Source organism: Sinocyclocheilus grahami, unplaced genomic scaffold (assembly GCF_001515645.1).
Source record: "Sinocyclocheilus grahami isolate Dianchi unplaced genomic scaffold, SAMN03320097.WGS_v1.1 scaffold1041.1, whole genome shotgun sequence".
Classification (NCBI taxonomy): Eukaryota; Metazoa; Chordata; class Actinopteri; order Cypriniformes; family Cyprinidae; genus Sinocyclocheilus; species Sinocyclocheilus grahami.
Genome location: NW_015506220.1, coordinates 347,795 through 368,590, shown reverse-complemented (window position 1 = coordinate 368,590; position 20,796 = coordinate 347,795). Strand labels below are relative to the sequence as shown.

Here is a 20,796-nt window from a genome sequence, read left to right as displayed (position 1 = left end):
ACTTTTCTCTCCCCTTCTTGTTGCAGACTGATGCATCGGACAGAGGGCTGGGTGCAGTCCTGTCCCAGGAGATAGAGGGAGAGGAACGGCCGGTGCTGTACATTAGTCGCAAGCTCTCGAAGAGAGAGACTGAGTACAGCACCATAGAGAAAGGAGTGTTTGGCCATCAGGTGGTCTGTCCTCACCCTCCGATATTATCTCTTGGGACGGGAATTCAGCGTCAATTGCATCGCTTCTCTGCAGTTCACAAATCCTCTCCCATGGCCTCATGGGATAGTAAAATTCCCATTGTTTGCACACTTCAGAATCTCACTGGAAGTAGTAAGTCATCCAGGTACCCTTTTGTGAGTACTGTGAATTCTGACATACTTTTTTGTCACATACTCTTTTTCGCCCATGCTATATAGTATATAGGGAAGTATGTGATTTAGAATGCAGCCACAGTCCTTTAGTCTGCTTAAACTCTACTTCCATACTTCACTGCGACTTTAATTGCATTTAAATTTGTATTCGAATTGTGAATCTACATTATATATGTGTGGCGAGGGGGGCGTGGTTCAGCGAGGTCTGCAGCTGGAGAGAGAGTTGGGAGACGAGCGGTGAGTAAGTGGGTCAAATGCAAATGACGAACACCTGTGTCTGGTTCCAGTAATTGGCGTGGAGAGACCGCATAAAGAGGCCCAGGAAAGAGCTGTGAGGCGAGAGAGACTGACTGCTGACTGGGGAGAGACTGTGCATGCTGTGGAGAGCCCTGCGATCGTGATTGTGCCTATGCAATTGTGCTATATTGAGCGCTGGTAGTGCGACGTTCTGTTTTACTTTGTTTGAAGCTGAATAAAAACCCGACCAGCAGTCAAGCCGACCCCATCCTCTTCCTTCTCAAGACATTGACTTTGTTACAATATGCTTCCACAGTTTAAATTCAGGAATTAAATTGGATTTTACAGGTAATTTAATCTAAATTACTTCTAAATGGGTCACAACCTTTTTATCAAATCATCACATCATTAGCCTAGCAGCATGTGCTCATGGCTAACTCCATTGGAATCAGTTGTGCGTGTTGAGCTATGGTGCACATGTGAGTGATGCAGGTTCAAGTCTGCCTCCTTCTGATTCCATTTCCACTTTCTGCCCTGTCACTTACCACTGTTAACAGCATACACTATACCAAATCCCCAAAATTAAAATTAAACGAAATAAATGAATGAATTATTGATCAGAGATCTGATGAAGAATTGTCAACCCACTATTAAGAAGAGAAACTTTGTAATTGTTTAATCAAAGTGTATGGAGAGGAACAAAGACATCTTTGCTCTGGATATGTGTGTTTATGAGAAAACGAGAGAGAAGCAGAAATATTCTAACAAATGGATGAAACACAAGCCCTCAGGAGTGCTGCTCTGGGCTGTAATGAATAATGTCACTGCTGAGACGTGTAGGTTTGGAGCTCACACACACACACACACACACCTACCTACAAACATCCATTCCAAAGAGCTCCAAATGTGCCAATATTACACACCAATAGTGTGTCGTCACTTTAGAGAAATCCTTCTGGGTTTCTGCAGTCTGACTGAGATTTTAGACTGGTATGTATCAGACAGAGAAGATGAAAGACCTTGCCATGAACAGGAGACACAGGAAGCAGTTAACCCTCAGTGTTCTGGCCTGGGAAAGCTCAGGTACTCGGAAATAATATGTCAAAGTGTCTAGCCAAAAACTGACTGACTGAATAAAAGCAAAAACACTTCCACATTTAATTGCACACCAGATGTTAAATAGAAACCTGCTACTTGAAATCATTGAGCATTGGTATAATTGTTTGATATTTCAATATAGTAGTTTATAGGCTTGATGACAGACTGTTCACACTCAGTCAAGTTTGTAATGGTTTCAATATAATTAAAAAACTATGCTTTAGGTCAAAAATTCTTCTCTAAATACAAAGGAGAAAAAAAGTCAGAATTGTGAGATAAAAAGTCGCAATTACCTCTTTTATTTTTTATTCAGTGGCGGAAACGGGCTTCCATACATCTCTCTATGTTTTTTCGTCTTTTGCAAATCCATGGAAATGCAAAGATTATTTTTTTTTTTTAACCATAGCAAATAATCTTTAATTAATTTTACATTTACTATCATCTTAGTGCATCATAAATGTTTACTCTCCTATATCGTTTACTTGAATGTTCCAATGCCAGAAATGTGAAAAGGTTCTTTTGTAAGTTGTAAAAAGTATTTCAGAGTAAAAGTGCAAGCATTAAATTGCAATGGTGCTCAAGTAAAGTACAAATTGCCCAAAATAAAATGTAATTATAGTAATGAAGCACAATTACTGAAGTAATTTACACCCCTGGCTCTTACGCCCTCTGTGATATCTGCGAGCAACATGATATTAGTACTCTGGAATAGGATGTGTGTGTCTGGGGTGGGGGTGGGTGATAGGAAGAGAGGAGGAAAGAGGGAGAGAGACCGAGAGAGAGCTGGATATATGTGTCTGATATGTGCTGGGATAGTCAAAATAAATCAGGCTAAAGGCCTGGGCCTCAGCCATCTAAAGTGTGGTCATTTCATTAGCCTTATTTATGGCCTTCTAGCCCCCCAGATGACCCTCTCTCCTTCCACCCCATCATCCCTCTCTCCTGCTCTCTCTTTCATCCTCCCACAGAATGCTGGCAAGCTCTCCTATCTTTTCTCCTCCATCCTTGAACTCGCATCTTTATCTTTTCCCATTGTGAATCCCCACCTTATTCATGCCGAGTAAACTGACAGAGCGGTGTAAAAAATAGCATGGGATGAGTTATTTTCTTCAGCTCAGGGAGAATGTGCAGGGTTTATGTATGAGATTCGTGAATGATGCCCTCTTGTTTTGATGCAGCAAGATAATATGTCTGTAACCGCATAAATATTTATGATACATTCAGTGGATCGTAGCTTGATAATCTCGGAAGATTTACTTCCCTGCCTGCTGCACTTTTAAATGCCGCAGATCATCCGTTTCCCAAATGTTAATGCAGTGTCCTTATTTTTCCCTTCTGTACTCCCTGATATCTCCTGATCCCTGCAGAGTTATAGGGTGCAGGAGAGCATTTTAATAGGCTCTCTTTGATGAATATGGGATTTTCCGATCCAAAGGCTATCTTCACTTCTTCGTGCTTTGTGCCAAGTTCCAGCTTGGAAGACAAACCGACTCAAACCGCTTTTCTCCTCAAATGTGAACTCAAAAATATAATGTGGAAATATCAAACAACTGTACTGTCATGTGGCACAAGGGTAAGAAATTAAAAGAAAAAGTCCATGTGCTTGATGCTAGGTTGTTGTGGGTATTTTAGGTTGCTAGAGTGTTTCTAGGTGGCTGCTAAGGTGTTGTGGGTGGTTGCTTTAGTGAAGCTAAACCACTCCCAGGTCACTCTAATGCCTAGATATGGATTTTTTTGGGGGGGCAAATTTGATTGCTTATAAAAGTAAAAGCACACATCTCCTCATTAAGCTTCATGAATTTAGGTATTACGTACAGCATGTACATCATTAGCTATGTTTCCATCCAAACTGCAAATATAATATATACATTAAATTATATACGAAGCATTGCCATTCCATCCCAAAATTGTCACTTCTGTAACATTTAGAAGTTGGAAATGGAAGTTATAGCAACTTTATATGAAAGGCACATACAGACATTTGCTCGCAATATTTGGTCTTGTTCGCTAATACTTGCATGAATTATTTATATTTTACATGAACAGGAGAACTTATTCACAACATATCGTACACATTTGATTTGGTTGTTAACATTTATTAAAAGTTAATAAATTTGGTGTTTTCTAAATGAGCGGCCGCATGCTGGAGGTTAGTAATTAACATAAAAAATTAATAAACCATTTCCATATAAAGGTTTCCGTACAGCCTTTTGCCACTCTCAGCAAAAATATGACACTCTCTAAAGACACACTCTCACTAGAACGTGCAGCAAGATCCTCAAACAATGTGCCAAAAGTGTGTCATCCTCAAAACAAACTCAAGACCACGTGTGGTTTCAGTTGTTCCTACAATTTTTTTGTTGTTGTAAATTTAGAATTAATTTTAGTGTGAAACTTATTAATAAATCATGATTTGTAAGTGAAAATGCAGATTAGTGGTTAGTGAATGCAGGGGCGGCCTTACCCATTAGGCAAAGGTAGGCGACCCCCAAAAGCCAAGGGCCCCCTAAAATGCTTTTCATATAGGATATGTTTACGGTGTTTATTACCACGACAACCGTCCGAGTCAGTGGCGCCTGCAGGTGTACGGCTGTAAGCACTATGAGTACCATGAGTGCTCAGACTTACCTGAGATTTGCCCCGCAAACATTTCAGCAGTTATTATAGGCCTGCGCTTACCTTTATGAGCAAAAATGACTGCGTATTTTAAGTTGTTTCCACTGTTAAAAATGCAAGTGATCGCACTGGCGCCTCCATGTCCTGCAGAGCTTCAGCTTCCACTCTCCGCACGAACTATTGGACATGCGTCTAACAGTGCACATTTATCTAGGTTAAACATTTAAACTAACATTGTGATATGCTTGAACTGTTTTCTATATAGATTTTATTTTAGGCAAGTCCTGATGATTTGAGAAGGCTAAATTTATCAAACATAGGCTATAGGCACTGTCTCCCGCTGGCCTTTACTTAAAAAAACAAAAAAACTTACATTTAACGAACAAAAAATACTCCAAATGTTTTTCTAAATTTACTTTATAAAAAACAAAACGAAATATAATCACTTTCCATTACATACAAAACTGAACTATTTTAATAGCTGAAACAGTAGTATAAGCTTTTTTTGGGAAAAGGGGAAAAAAGACGGGCTATAGGGCCTATATTTGAGACCCGTGCAGGGCTTTAATCCACTTCATCCAACGCTGTTTTGTTCTCATCTGTGAGCATGCTCTTGATATATGTATTTTAGGTGTGTAAATGTATAATTGCCTTTTCATTATTTTTTCAGTTTTATTTAAATTTGTAGTTAAAACAACTAAAAAGAAATGTATTTTAAAGTTTATAATTAGACAGCCTTTGCACACAGGCTTACGCTGAAAACAACAAAATGGAACCTCAAGGTAGATCTAGGAAAACGTGTGCAAATGTATTGGGCCCCATTCCTATATGTTGCCTGGGGCCCCCAATTCACTAAATCCGCCCCTGAGTGAATGAGACCCATTGTCTTGTCTGTGTGAATTATTCAATCACTTGACTTTTTATATGCATGTTGATTGCTGAGTCAAATTACCAAAATGTCCCAAAATGGGACAATAATGTGTATTGTTGTCTATTATTCTGAAACTGTGTTTCCATCGTCATTTCTGTCTTCTTAGCAAAAAAATTTAATGATCATAATTATTATACACTTAAAGCAAGCATACATGTTTGTTTTATTTGCATTTTGGACATTTTCATTTGCATTTTACTCTCTGGCATTTTTAATTCAGTGTCTCAAAATTAGCATAAAATATGTAAGTTCAAGTAGTGATACTTCGGCTTATAGGTTTGTTCAAGTGACTAACCCAGCACTAATAATCATTCACTGGTTTTCCTCATCTCCCAGTTATTGCTAAAAAAATGCAGTTCTTCAGGACAAAAATAACAACTGCCTTAATGGATGCTTGCCATGATGGGTACTCGCGAGATCTATAGTGCAATTATATATAAACCTGTTTCTACAGTCATACAAACACTCCAGTTGACATATGTGACCCTGGACCACAAAACCAGTCTTGAAGGGGTCATATGATGCTATTTTAAAGATCATTATTTTGTGTATTTGGTGTAACAGAATATGTTGACATGCTTTAATGTTCAAAAAACACATTATTTTTCAAATACTGTACATTATTGTAGGTCCTCTATGACTCTTAACTTTTATAAAAAATATCTCTTTGGATTTGAGACTTTAGTCTTTGCAACTTTACAGATCTTCTTCATGCACCAAGAGCTTGTAACACTCTAAAGAGAAAGGAAAACTTGAAATCGCATCATATGACCACAAGTGTCAATTTTTTTAAATTGAGATTATACATCATCTGAAAGCTGAATAAATAAGCTTTCCATTGATGTATGGTTTGTTAGGATAGGACAATATTTGGCTGAGATACAACTATTTGAAAATCTGGAATCTGAGGGTTCAAATAAATCTAAATATTGAGAAAATCACCTTTAAAGTTGTCCAAATGAAGTCCTTAGCAATGCATATTACTAATCAAAAATTAGGTTTTGATATTTTTACGGTAGGAAATTTACAAAATATCTTCATGGAACATGATCCTTACTTAATGTCCTAATGATTTTTGGCATTAAAAAAAAGTCGATGATTTTGACCCATACAATGTATTTTTGGCTGTTGCTACAAATATACCCCAGCGACTTAAGACTGGTTTTGTGGTCCAGGGTCACATATGGTCTGTAATGGAAAGACATGACCGGTGACTTTGCCAAATTCTGTTATAGTGCTTCAGCTGTATGTACAAGAAAGGAAAAAGGGGGTGGTTTCACTTTCTGTCTATGTGTTACAGACAGCTGTACAGAGAATGCTGTGATTGCATTCTACCAGGCTGTATTTAGTACCAAAAGACGCTTTTCTGAGAGTGCTGAATATTACAACTTGAGACAGAAAAAAGAAATGGGGAAAAGAGCGCTGGCTGCAGGCCCTAGGAAGGTATACACTGGAATACAGGCTGGAATGTCAAGTATGTGAGAGGTCAATAGGGCCATCTGTGTATGCCTGCAAAAGAACCAAAGAAAAAGAGAGAGAGAAAAGAACGAAGAGTGATTACACTGAAAGCTGTTTTGCACATTTTTGTACAGGCATGTGTGTTTTATACAAAAAAATGAGCCAGATCTGACAAATAACTCTTTTTGAAGACATTCTTGGATGTTTTTTTTTCTTCCAAAAAATGCAAAAGTTTCATTTTGGGCTTTAGGTTAGAGTCAGCCTATAATAATTCTAATTAGCTTTATATGAAAACAATATATGCGTGAGCGATGTCCTAATTCAGATGTAAACATGTACAGGTTTATCTACTTCATATTTTTTGAAGATGTTCTCACAAATATAGTGCAATATGTTAAAAAATGACTTTCAAGGATGTTTTGCCTTAAATCTACTGGTCAGCCGGGTTATGTGAAGGGAAAGTGATTCGTGATTTATACATCACTACGCTATTGACTACAATGGGCAATTCATGAACAACTGGACAATTCACCAGCTGGACATAATTGTTCTGAAAGTAAATCCAACAATATTGTTGCTCTGTGCTATTATTGTTATATAGTTTTTGTGTTATACTTTATAGTACAGCTGTTCTTCTTGGTGCGAGTGGGCCTTTACTCTTTGTATCACTCCGCTTGTCTGTGTTTATATTCCAAACAGATTTTGGCCAAAATGTAAGCCACTCGATATGAACTTCTTGTTTCTTGAACTGTTGCATGAAAACAATATCACACACAATACAGCACCCTTTCTCATGTGATATTGCTAAATAAGATTTGTTTTCATCCATTTAGCTGGTCAAAACAATTGATCTCATTTCTACTTGATTTCATGAGATTTCAATTTGACTGTTTTTATCAGTAATTAAATTCAAAGTGCTCAAAAAGTGCTTATCATTCCAGGTTAATTTCACTTTAAATTGAAGGCGGCAGTTGAACTACATTTCAGTTTTAGTGGGTTGAAACCCTAAAGCCAAGCTCTTCCTCTAGACAGAGGGAGGAACATTGAAGAGCTGATGATTTAACTCTAACATTGCTCAACACACCCTACAGCCATTCTGCCAGAGATCTTCTGTGTGTGTGTGTGTGCTGGAGGATATGAGATTAATTTAAAGGCCACCCTACATCCTCACTTTTATTGACGTTGTATTTCATACAGACGTATTTTCTGTTCATTCTCTTGCCTTTTTTGAGCAAATGTCACCTGCTCCTCATATCCTCTATTCTTTTATTCTCCCTCTCTTTCTCTCTCGGCTGGGGAGGAATAATTCTCTGGAATGTTCCCCCTGTTCTCTGGTTGCAGTAATGAATACCAGCTTTGGTACGTTAAATTTTGTCTAGACCTGAAGCGTGTACACCTCTCTCTCTCTGTGTCCTTCTTTTGCTGATTGAGAATTTGTGATATAATTATAATGATGCTATATATAACCCACACGCCGTTCCAAATATGTCTCCTCATTTTTATTATCTGCGCTCAAATCTTTTCCTATTACTTTGTCCTTGTAGACTAATTATGTAATGCCTAAAATGGGTTCATTTTTCATCATTTTGACGGGTGGCTTCATTTCCGCAGATGAGAAGTAACAAAAAGCGTAACGGAGTATTTGTGTGTGTGTGTGTGTGTGTGTGTGTGTGTGCTTAGAGTAATCTGTGTGGCCAGAGTCTGGAATGTAGATGATTTGTCTGAGGAATCCAGCATATGGAATTGTTATCACAGATGTGGCTGTGTGAAGTAACCATCCGTCTGAGAGTATATAAATAAAAGCGGCGTTTTCTTTTTCTCTTTCTTGTCAGCCAAATTCATTTGTTACTTTTGTGCCACAGTAATGTCTTCAGCTGTATCAACAGGAAGAGCTACTTTGAGCGCCTTCCATCATTTCCAACCCTCCCTCTCTCTGCCCGTTGCCTCTGTTGATGTTGCTCATCATTAATTTGAACTAGGCTAATGGCTCTCTGCTAGATAACCATCAATTTAGAGGCTTTGAAATCAATAGCTTGTCGCTAAAGCTTTGCTTGCAGAAGAACCAGCAGGGATAAGACTTTGATGCTGGCTTAGATATGAAAGTGTGTGCGCAGCTGAGCAGATTTCCCCCCCCAAACCCTGATGGAACAAAAGACCAGAAAAAGAAGGCGTTGTGGTGAAAAGGGACTTCCACTGCTTTGCTTCCACTGAAAATTAAGTTTTTTTTTTTAGTTTAATATACAGAGACAACTGAAAGTATGCCATTCATAGGTTGCTTCTCCAAAGAAGTGTTAAAGACAACATGAAAAAGTACTGTATTTAATTTCTAAAAGGAAAATTTCACCCAAAAAATTAAAATGGTGGAAATGTACTCACCCTCAAGCCATCCACAATCAGTTTGTTTCTTAATCGAAACAGATTTGGAGAAATTTAGCATTACATCACTTGCTCACCAGTGGATCCTCTGCAGTGAATGGGTGCCGTCAGAATGAGAATTCAAACAGCTGATAAAAACAACACAACAATCCACAACTAATCCACATGACTCCAGTCCATCAGTTAACATCTTGTGAAGAGAAAAGCTGCAATTTTGTAAGAAACAACTTTAGGTCTACAACTTTAAGCTGTCGCTTTTGGCCAAAACTACAAGTCCATAATCCATAATAAGGCTTCCTCCAGTGAAAAAGTTGTCAACATCCCCTGTTGACAACATCCACTGACATATATGTTTAGAACTGTTTTCGCTTGTAAACGGTACTTGATCTGTGCATATTTCTTTCCTGATTCAGATGAGATTACTTTTTCACTAGAGAAAGCAATATTATGAATAGAGGACTCATATTTTAGCTGGAAGCAATGGATTAATGTTAATACGTCTTTATGATTTTTTCATCTATGATAAAGCAAAATTTTAAATATGTAAAAATCTGGTTTAATTTATATATCAAATTCTTAGAAATGTCCTATTTGTATTCATGTTGGTTTCAGATGGTTTTGCAATTTTTTTTATAATATTATAAAATATTATAATTCCAAGAAACGTTTTGTGTTAAAGTTGGCATGAAATGGAAATGAAAATGGAAATGAATCTATTTTCTAAATGCATGTTGAGCTTATGTTATTGTGAATGTTTCATTCATGTATTTTATACTTAAACAATTTTTTTTGAGCTCATACTTTTTAATCATATAAAAATTGGAATGTATGTCACAAATATGAGAAAATATTTGTAGCTATTTTGTTAGATCACAACTTTTATTGACTGTAAAAATGCCATGTGGTGTAACCATCAAATAAAAAGTAAAAATATGTTTTTTAATACATATGAGTGTACACATCTTATTCATTATATCTTATTCAAATTGCAAACCTTTTTTGAGGTAAAAAGTACCATGTACAAATACTATGAATTATTAAGTCATAAATTAAATTTTTGGGGATTTGCACCACATTACATTTTACAGCCTCATCTAACCTTGCCTTGTCAGAACATGGTCAAATGATCTGATATTTTAAGAGACAAATTGACCTAGAGACATAAGAGTCATAAGGGTTTGCAGGAGTCTTCTCTGTGAAATAATTTCCTATATTAAGTTTTTTTGCAAAATTACCAGAAAAAAGGAGCATCACGTCACTAACACTAATGCTATCCAATAGCCAAATAGCAATTCAGTTTTCCTTCATTCTGTAATGCCCACTTTTCACCATTCACTTTTTACCTGCCCTGTGTTTTTTTGAGCTGAATATCCTGTTTTACTCTTACACAGTTCATCAATTTTCATCCAAATCTCTGAGCTTTGTTTTCATGGGCAGTTTATTATATGGAAACAACATTGTATTCTATTGCAAAACAATAAAAATAAGCTCAAGTTATAATGGGTGGTGGAATGCGATTGCAATATTTATTTGCAACTGTAACTGCTTTAACTTTATCGTAATGCTGAGTAATTGGCCATTGTAGAGATGGAGGGTGAGATAACACTGTGACACTTCAGGCTCTGGGGAACTTTGATAAAATAAACAACCCGCTTTCCTCTTCAATGGTGGATGACCCAGGAGAGAGAGAACGACAGAGAAAGAGAGGGAGGGATGGTGGTGCGACGGTATGCATGGGTGGAAAACAGGATGGGTAAAGAGAATGAAAAGACTGCGGAGCAGAAAGAAAAACAGAGCTAAAGAAAAACAAACCCTGACATCATGGAGTAACTTGGAAACTGAATGTAGGTCAAACCCAACCTGGTTTTAATGTTACTGTATTACACATAAGACACTTTTCCAGGCAGATAATCAGATCAGATGGCTAAGGCAGAAATATATATTTAACAAAAATCTGATCAAAACACCAAACGGTGTGCTTTCAACACCCAAAATCTGTCACCATTTACTTACCCTCAGTTTGTTCCAACCTGTAGAGTTTCTTTCTTCTGCTCAACACAAAAGAAGATGCTTTGAAAAATGTTGGTAACCAAACAGTTTCTGCTCCCAGTTGACTTTCATAGTATATTTAAAATAAAAAACACATACAGGTTTGGGACAACTTGAAGGTGAGTAAATTATGACAGAATTTTCATTTTTGACTGAACTATCCCTTTAATTTCTCTCGTTTGGCCTTTCCATCAAGGTGAAAGAGCACTGGGACATCCAGCATTTGAGGCAATGTGAAAAACGACTGACTCATGCTTATGAATGTCAGTTCAGAGATTGTTTTATTTATTTATTTTTTGCTCTCTGAAGGTTACCCTGACACATCCATTGGAAATGTCAACATGCAAATCCACATATGAGATCAGCACCACGAGGCAAAGATATGAGGTGGCTGTGTGTCAGAGACTCATCCTGTGAGATCACCGCCATGTTGTTTTAATTTAGAAAAGCAGGAACACATGTAATGATGAACCTCCGATTACACAAGGGCTTAAATAAAGGAGCTGCCCACACAAACAATATGCCCCTAGTGGGTCAACATAATTTACACAGAGGTATGGAAATGAAACTCTGTTGACATATAAGACTCCTCTGGAAGATTGTCTGTCACGGATGTGGTTGTCGGTGCCTAATGGCTGTGGGTGGCTGAGCTGCAGAGAAAAGGATTCAGATCATTAGCGAAACCACAGGTCATTTACTGAGCCAACAGTGTGATCTCTATGACACTATTCTTCAATGTTAAAACACCGTATCCACAGCTTGTGTCTCCACGGGCTTCAAATAGCCCAGATGTGGTGGGCCTGGAGAGACGCAGCTCAGGGGGTACAACACATTAGTATCTGCTAGAGCCATTTGCCAAATTGTGCATGTGTTTTCTGGAAATGCAGTGATATTTCAGCTGGATGACAGAAACTTTGATATTTAGTTTGTCCATTTTAATCTATTTTAGATCATTATGTAGACAACTTTTGTGGTTTAAATAATTTAAGTCACAAATTCACGGATCTGGTAATGTCAAACAGTTTTGGTTCCCATTGACTTCCATTGAAGTTTTTGTGAAAATCAACGGGAACCGAAATTGTTTGGTTACCAACATGGTTCCACATAAGAAAGGAAGTTCTATAGGGCTGTATCGACATAAGGGTGAGTAAATAATAAATAAATTAATAAAATAAATAGTGACAGAATTTTTATTTGTGACCCTGGACCATAAAACCAAAAGTCTTAAGTTGCACGGGTATATTTGTAGCAATAGCCAAAAATACATTGTATGGGTCAAAATTATCGATTTTTCTTAAGTAAAGATCATGTTCCATGAAGATATTTTGCAAATTTCCTACCGTAAACATATCAAAACCTAATTTTTGATTAGTAATATGCATTGCTAAGGAATTCATTTGGACAACTTTAAAGGTGATTTTCTCAATATTTAGATTTTTTTGCACCCTCAGATTCCATAATTTCAAATAGTTGTATCTCGGCCAAATATTGCCCTATCCTAACAAACCGTACATCAATGGAAAGCTTATTTATTCAGCTTTCATCTGATGTATAAATCTCAATTTCGAAAAATTGACACTTAAGACTTTTTTGTTTTTTTGGAAGGTTTTGTGGTCCAGGTCACATTTTTGGGTGAACTCTGCCTGCAAAACCTTCTCATATTATTTTGTGTTCTTTAGATTTTAGACATTAAATTATTGACATTGTTTCCTAAAAAAATTTAATAATAATAATAAAAACAAAACAAATAAAAAAAACAAAACAAATAAAATAAAATAAATTAAAAATAAAATGAACCATCCCACATGGATGTTTGAGCATTTGTTTCTTCCTTTGAGATGTTTCTTTTAGTATTTGATTTGTCATTTGAGTATTGAATTATAGTTTGAATTATGACAGGGTCGTACTGGATTGATAATGACAGTGAAATGTCAAACAAAAATTACATTTCATTTTTGTTACAGTTTAAGTTTTTGGTTTAACATTTAAGTGGCCGTTTTGAACATTTCTATTTTAAATTTTGTTAGAAAAAAAAATCCATGTTGTTTAAACTCACAATCGCAGCTTGCTACTTGTACCCCCACACACTTCAGTAATCACTTACTTAGTATATCTTTTGCATATTTGTACTTATTTGGTATATCTTCGTATTCTATTCATATCTTGTAACGAGTGGTGTGATTTGTAGTGACTTGCATAGCAGTGGGACCTATTTTCAAAAGGAGCGCACTGGCCCTTTAAGCGCTGAGAAACTGCACTTGACGTCCAGCGGACTCTTGCTTTGCCAGCAGCAGCAGTCACACGGACTCGAGCCACATCTCTCAGCCGTGGAGATTCTCGTTCAGTCGCTTTGTGTATTTACAGCCACGGCTGCGAAAAACGACTAGACAGAATGGTCACGAACTGCTCTTCTCGAATTACAGCCTTTTGTTGATGAGAGTGCGGAAACGCGAGTAAAACAGACAGAATTGAAAGGAAAACAGTCGAGGAGCGCGAGAAGGCCGAACCCATCGAGGGAGCGCGAGAGCAGCCTAGTTTCTCACGCGCGGCGCTCAAGTGGATTTGCGGCTCAAACCGACGAGGACGAAAACACGAGCGTAGCAAACCGTACTTGTGGATTATTCGCGGACATTTCTTAATTTCTTTCTTCTCAGAAACTACATAAACGTCCGGTAACGATAGACCTTCACCGTCCACGGAGAGGTAAGTTACTACAAGACGTTTTGCCAACGAGTCTGTCACCGTTTATCGGTTTTAATAGTACCGAGACTTCTCAGAGCCGTTGTCGAAGTAACGGGGCTTTTCTGTGGCTAACGGCCATTATTCCCTCATTGAACCCCTGCTGCACTGAATGAGCCTCTCCGAGCAAGGAGGAAATCAACCACTCCGTGAAGACTGGCCGGCTAGTTAGCATAGCTAGCGGTGTTTGTGATTTAACGTTAGACGGAACGCTGTTAAATTACGCCCGACACGTTACGTTATGTATTCAATCAGTTTCTAGCATTATAGACGATGTTTTGCAAAGCACACCGCCTGCCGTTGAGCGTTTCTGAGGGGTCGGCTGTTGAGGTAGCCGAGTTAGCTCGGTTTACGTGTTGTTGTATTGTATTGAATGCTTGGCTAGTTCTGTAGTAACGCTGCCGGGTGCAAGCTGAGGATGAGGCTTATAGTTTCAGTCTGTTTTGGATATGTTTATTTGGTGTTAATCAGATTAGATCTGTGCTATTAAGAATTTCTTGGTCAACATCTTATTATTAAACGTGTCCAGAGGGAATCTTTGCTCGTGCTTTACTTGTGTGTTGTTTATACACACTAAAAATAGAAATAATTATATGTATGTATGTCTGTATATACATACAACATAAAAAATATATATAATTTATAATTTAGATTTCATTTATATGTATAGATACCATTTGCCTCTTGGCCACAGTTTTTAAATATTTGTTTATCAGAAATTGGGACCACTCACTCACTGGTCCCTCCCCCCAGCCTCGCAAATGTGTATGCCCCCAGTATATAGATAACATTTCAGGGTTAAAGACCAGTAGTGCATGGGAATAGCTTTCAGACTTCAACAGTATGTGGCTTGTTAGCCCATATTTAGAGCTAGAGCTCATGCAGTGTTGTACTGAAACACAATTGTTCATGAAACACTTAACAAATCTCTACACTGCTTCACTGTTCTATTGTTTTCATATGAATCAGAGACTCTGGATTCCTTCATTGTACTGTAAATATCACTAGGAAAGTGTTGAGAAGTCTTGCATAAACATGACGGGTAACGTCGTTTGTGGACCTCCTGCCTCCTTCACAAAGCTCTAACACCTTCATATCCTGCTGATGTTGAGGCTGAAGCTACACTCCTTCACTTCGGCTGCAAACGAACAGCGCGCATCTGAAGTGTCTCTGAAGGAAATAATGCATTATTTATCGGCTTTAAGATATCGGCCAAATTTTCTTATCAGGCCGATACCGATAACAGAAAAAATGAGCATTTATCGGCCGATACCGATATGGTGGCCGATATATCGTGCATCCCTAATTGAAAAGAAATGAGTTTGCCTTTTAAGCATTGTTTGGTGAAGTGTGGAGCTAGTTTACCACTTTATCTCTGTCTATTTTCAAAATGCTTTGTACAGACTCTAATACATGGTGCACAGCAGTTTTGCAGCTGCAAGCTTTATTACAGCCAGCCTTTTCGTTAATTCATGTCAGATGCCTTGTTTCTAATTTTATGAACTGCGGAACATGCTTGAGTACTATTCAGAGACAAGATAAGGAGTTAATGGCTTACAAAGAGTTTGTCCTTGACCGTTCTTCATTTTGATAAATGAATAGCTAGAGTGGAACATCGAAGGAAATTAGCTGTATGCAAAATGCTTTCGGTGTAAGCAGGCTTCTTGGCTTGTCATCATGCCGTCTTTGTATCGATTATGGTGGACTTCTATGCTGAGTTGGCTGTGTTGCATTGGTTGGGTTTTGCCCCTTGCTCCAGTGCTGTCTATATATAAGGCTCCAGAGGAACTGCTCCTCCTGCAATCACTGTGTATTGAAAAATGTTGTTTCATAATGGATGAGTGCTTTGTTTTGTGCTATTATAGGTTTTAATCTACAACAGCCTTGTTTATGTAGACAGTATTTACATATTTTTCATATTTATATATTACACCCTACCGTTCAAATTTGAGGTTGGTAAGATTTTAAAAATGTTTTTGAAAGAAGTTTCTTATGCTCATCAAGGCTGCATTTATTTGATCAAAAATATAGTAAAATTATAATATTGTGAAATATTATTACAATTTAAAACAACTCTTTTTCTTTTTGAGTATATTTTAAAATGCAATTTATTCCTGTGATGGTAAAAGTGAATTCTCAGCAGATATTACGCCAGTCTTCAAGGTATGGTACTTTTTTCCAGGAGTCTTTGAGGAATCGAAAGTTCAGTCTTTTTAGATTGCTTAGACCAGGGGTGCCCAACCCTGCTCCTGGCTATCGACTGGCCTGCAAAGTTTAGCTCCAACTCTAATCAAACACACCTGCCTTTAATTTTTAAGTGATCCTGAAGACCTTAATTAGTTGCTTCAGGTGTGTTTGATTAGGGTTGGAGCTGAACTTTGCAGGACAGTCGATCGCCAGGAGCAGGGTTGGGCACCCCTGGCTTAGACTAACGGATAACACCAAATTACACATTATAGTTAATTATCATCAGTTTGGTGATTTAAAGAACACTTAAATTTTAATTGACCATATTTAATTTAATTTAATTTTTTACCACTTTCATGGAGTATTTTTACAGGCCTTTTGCATCAGTGAATAGCACTGTTAGAAAGTGGGCTTTAAGCTTTCTACTTTCACCCATCTTTGTGTTCAGTTTTCTTGCTTGCTATCATCAGCAGTTGTGACACATCAGACAGTTAGATAAGGCTGAATTGCTAGAGTTCTCCTAGTGGTGGAGTGATATCAGAGTGACGTAACTATTAGAATTTTATGTGTAACGTTGACACTGGTGTGTTTGTTAGCTCAGTGAGGCAATAATACTCCATATCTGCAGTTGATAGCACCATATCTGTAGAAAAGTTTATGCAGGTCAGTCGTGTGTGTGTATATGTATATACTGTGTGTATATGTATATACTATTTTTCCATTTAGAATTTTGACATACATATACATTAAGAGAAATTTGTTGTTATGCTATTTAGATATAGCTAGAAGTAAAACAAATCTGCTTGTTATGGTTTAAAGGGATCCCATTATGCTCTTTTACAATGTCTTGAATTTGTTTTGGGGGGGTACTAGAACATGATCTCATGCTTGGTGGTTCTAAAAACGCATTATTATTTACATTATTACAATACCTTTCTCCCCATCCTGGCACAAACGGCTCGATTAGTTCCGGGTTTGATGAAGGCTCGCCTTCCGAAAAACAAAATGTGATTTGATTGGTTAGCTGTTCCAGTGCATTGTGATTGGAGAACAGCTTAGACAGTGTTTCAGTACTACCCCGCCCCTTGCCAAAGCAGCAAGTTCCATCTGCTCCGGTTTAGTTAAGGATGGCGTCAATATTGCCATATCAATTTGAGCCGGATTCAGACCCCGAGAATATTGAACAAAATCGCGCAGAACCTTTGCACGCACGGATATTGCAAGACATATTAGAGTGGTAACGTTATTGTTGTTTTTTTTTGGCTAAATCACATTTTAGATAGGATGTCAACTAGGGATGGGCGATATCTCATCGTTTGCGATATACCGGTAAAAACGATAAAGTCTAGTTGTTGACATATTTCTGTGTTACCTCCGTTGTGCATTTTATTCAGCGATAACTGAATACCTTCCTGGAGCATGGTCAGTAGTATTTCTTCTGCTATGGATATGTGGAGTTACTGTGCAAGAGCGCCCTCCGGATTCCAGTATGATTTTAAACCGTCTTAACATTACGTGTGAACTCATTAACCTCTTAAGACCCTGCAAAACATTTTAGGAATTTTGATATACCATTTTTCTTTCTGCAAAATGTGTGTAAAATGGCCACAAACTTCTGTAAAATAAAATAAAAAAGTAAGACAATAATAATGATAATAATAATTACCCTACAACAGCTCTATTAATACATTTATTATAACATTCACACATAGTGTTCAAATTGGGATCTGTAATATATTCTAATGTGTTAAAAGAATTCTCTTCTGCTCAGCAAGGCTGCCTTTATTTGTACAGTAAAAAATACATGCCTGATTCAAGTCTCAAAAATGGCCAAAAAATGGTATTTTACCAACTTATTAATTTTAAGTTAAATTGTGCTTTGTTGGTATAATGTCTGCTAGAATGTTAAAGAAATGTTCAGTCAGTGTTAAGTAAGTATTTTTTTGACAAAATATACACTTTACCAATCACATCTCCATCATACATAAATGTCCATGTGTGTATATATGTATATCTCTACATACAATAACAATAAACAAAACAAACATTCTTTAAACATTTGAGGGGGGTTCAAGGAGGGAAAAAAATAAAATAATAAAGGGTACAAAGTCTTACCAGTCTTAAAAGAAAAGAGACTCGTACATGGTTATATTCAATTCCCCAAGGGATTGATTATCTTTGCATAAGTGTTTTAAAGATTCTAAGTATTTTTTACATTCATTTTTACAGCAATTTAAAGAGGGTTTACTGTTATTCCACTTACTTTTGTATATATGATATTTACCCATTGTAATAATAATGTTTAACATCAATGACATGTTTTTCGAAAGACCATCTGCACAACCAAAACCTGAAACAAATTCAGTGATGGAATATCAGTGTTGATATCAATATTTAGCCAGCTGTAAAGATCCTGCCAGAACTTCAATGTGACTGGACAAGAAAAAAATAAATGTTCAATGGTTTCAAACTCTTCTAAACAAAAAACACAAGGATCTACTTCAAAACGGAATCTTTTCCGTAAAATTTCAGCAGCTGGATACACATTATTAATAATCCTAAACTGAATATCCTTCATTTTCGGTAGAATTGGCCATTTAAGATAATTACAGAATTAGTTTTTAAATATTTCATTTTCAAATTGTTTTAATTTTGAAGGTGTATTGAAGTCTGCAAATAATTTACATTTTAATACATTCCCTATTACTTTGTTCTTACATTTTTTGTCCCCAATATATACTTCTCCAATATTTAACTCGGGCAATTTAACAGATACATTTGAATACGTAAGATTGTTTTGTATTAATTGTTTTAAAGCAAGAGGGATGGCTTTACACAAAGTATTAAATTCTCTAAAGGAACATTTTATCTCAAACTTCTCCATGAATGAATTATGTTGAATAATTTGACCAGTTACATCTAAAAGATCTACAACATATAAAACATTTTTTCATACCACTCTTGTTTGAATACTGTCTTTCTCTTTATTGTAATGGTTCTGTTATTCCACAATGTAGAACAATGCGGTGTAATATTTTGGGTGAATATAATTTTCCAATAATACAAAATCTATCCAGTGAAAACGGTGAAAGCCGATCCGGCGATCCACAGCACTAAGTTGAAGTATTCCCTCAGCGACCAGCACGGATCAGCTCTAGGCATGACGAAGCGGATATCATCCTCTTTTGGAAGACCAAACAAAGTTTCGCTTTCACAACGAAACCCACAGCGTCTTCAGGACATGGAGGCAGCGGCAACAATACTACAGCGAGAGTCAAAGTTACGCCTTCTTTCGTTGCGTGAACATTTGGGCGGCGTTATGCAAATCTTCCCACATAGTGAGGTAGATATGTGGGGGCGTGTTCGAACGAGCTGTTTTAGGTAGGTGTGGCTGCCTTAGAAGCAATTGTTTTTTGGGTTTAGGTAGCAAGGTTATTAAACCTGTTTTCATAGTAGGTGATAAGCTTCCTTCCTGAATGCATTCTAAAAATGCATTATATAATAATTTCCAAATATCTTTCCAAAAATTCAGTAGTTAGTCCATCTATACCTGGTGATTTACTATTATTCATTTGTTTTAAAACTACATCCATTTCCTCTAAAGTCAACTCATCCTCAATTAAGAATTTGTCTTCCTCATTCAGTTTATATATTTTATCTCTTATAATCACAAATAAAAAAATCACAATCAGCTTTTTTGTAATTGGATTGATAAAAGTTAGAATAGAAAAGCAAAATTTCATTTTCAATTACTTTTTGATGGCCTGTTATAATTTCATTAATCTTAAGCTTACTTATTTTTTTCTTTTTTTGTTTTTCAAGGCCGAAAAAATATGATGAACTTTTTTTCTTCGTTTTCAATCCACCGCGCTCTTGATTGAATATAAGCTCCATTTGCTTTTTCTGAATACAACTCATCTAGTTGAGATTGCAGTGACTGTAATTTTGCTGAATTTTCTGGTGATTCTTGTGTATTAACTGCCAATGAGTTTATTTCTCCAATCAGTTCCCTTTGTTTTTGTTTTCTCCTCACTGATAAAAATTTGCCTATCAATTGCTATTTGTTTAACCTTAAATTTAAACCATTCCCATTTATTTAAGTTAGACATATCTAGCTTTTCAATCTCCTCAATGAGAGCCAACACCTGTTGATAAAATCTGTCATTCTTTAACAAGTCGTTATTAAACTTCCAAATATTAGGATAAATTTTAGGTTTCTTAAGGACAGAGTAACCATACAGTGATCTGTAAGTGGGGCAGCTGTAATTTTACATTCCGAGACAATTTTACATAGTTCACAAGAAATAAGCCAATAATCTAATCTCCAACATTGTCCATTTCCTGAGGAACCATGTATACTGAATGCTGTTTGGGTTAGATACCCTCCAGTAATCAACCACATTTACAGTTTTACAGAAATTCAATATTGTATCATTATACACAGAATGTGAACCTCTTTGAGGTCTCCTGTCTAACCATACATCAGGGACTATATTAAAGTCACCCCCTATTATCACATTTTCTGCATTATACTTTTATTTCCATTCATTTACCAGGTTTATCAAACATCTCTCTATTAGCCACTTTGTTATTATAACCATAAATACAGAGTAATATATAACATTTGTCATGAATTTCTACTGCTATCATTAACCAGTGGCCTTCTGTGTCCCCTTTATGAACAATTACAGAGCCTTCAAATCTGTTAAATAATACCATCACTCCAGCTGAATGTGAAGATCC

At 36.8% G+C, this 20,796-nt stretch overlaps 1 protein-coding gene across 1 annotated transcript in view; it reads left to right on the top strand.

The window, feature by feature from the left end:
- Window positions 1-13,406: 13,406 nt before the first annotated feature.
- The window catches only part of LOC107566014 (nuclear receptor corepressor 2-like), a 143,329-nt gene continuing 135,939 nt past the window's right edge, over window positions 13,407-20,796 (top strand). The window contains exon 1 of the mRNA XM_016251367.1: window positions 13,407-13,830. The gene's annotated coding sequence lies outside the window, so the exon portion shown is untranslated. The remainder of the gene's footprint in view (window positions 13,831-20,796) is intronic.